At 37.4% G+C, this 374-nt stretch overlaps 1 protein-coding gene across 2 annotated transcripts in view; it reads left to right on the forward strand.

Annotated features, from left to right (window-relative positions):
• LOC128874603 (tubulin polymerization-promoting protein homolog) overlaps nt 1-374 on the forward strand; it is a 13,401-nt gene that overhangs the window by 1,559 nt on the left and 11,468 nt on the right. The window lies entirely within an intron of this gene.

Raw genomic sequence — 374 nt, forward strand, 5'->3', positions numbered from 1 at the left:
CAATTAGTTAGTGGATCGATGACGATATGACGCGGAGAAATAGTATTTAACGAGCACAAGACGCTAGGGGGACTTGATGAAGAGGATATATGACGCACTAGAAATGTACGAGAAGAAATGTTTGGCTACGAGAAATCTCTACTTCAGACGCGATCAATAATGAAAATCAAACATTGCTAATGGAATGAAAGCTTCGACTCGTTTCATCCTCATGGTGATGAAACTTAACTGACAATGAGAAGTAATACAATTAGGCAGCAACATAGATCAGATGAACGTTTAATGAATTATTTCAGAATTTACAGGCACTTAACTGATAAGCAGTGCAATTAGACAACGACATAGATTGCAGTCAGTTCCATAAATGTTCGTAA

The sequence above is a fragment of the Hylaeus volcanicus genome, chromosome 4 (genome assembly GCF_026283585.1).
Source record: "Hylaeus volcanicus isolate JK05 chromosome 4, UHH_iyHylVolc1.0_haploid, whole genome shotgun sequence".
In the NCBI taxonomy this organism is placed as follows: Eukaryota; Metazoa; Arthropoda; class Insecta; order Hymenoptera; family Colletidae; genus Hylaeus; species Hylaeus volcanicus.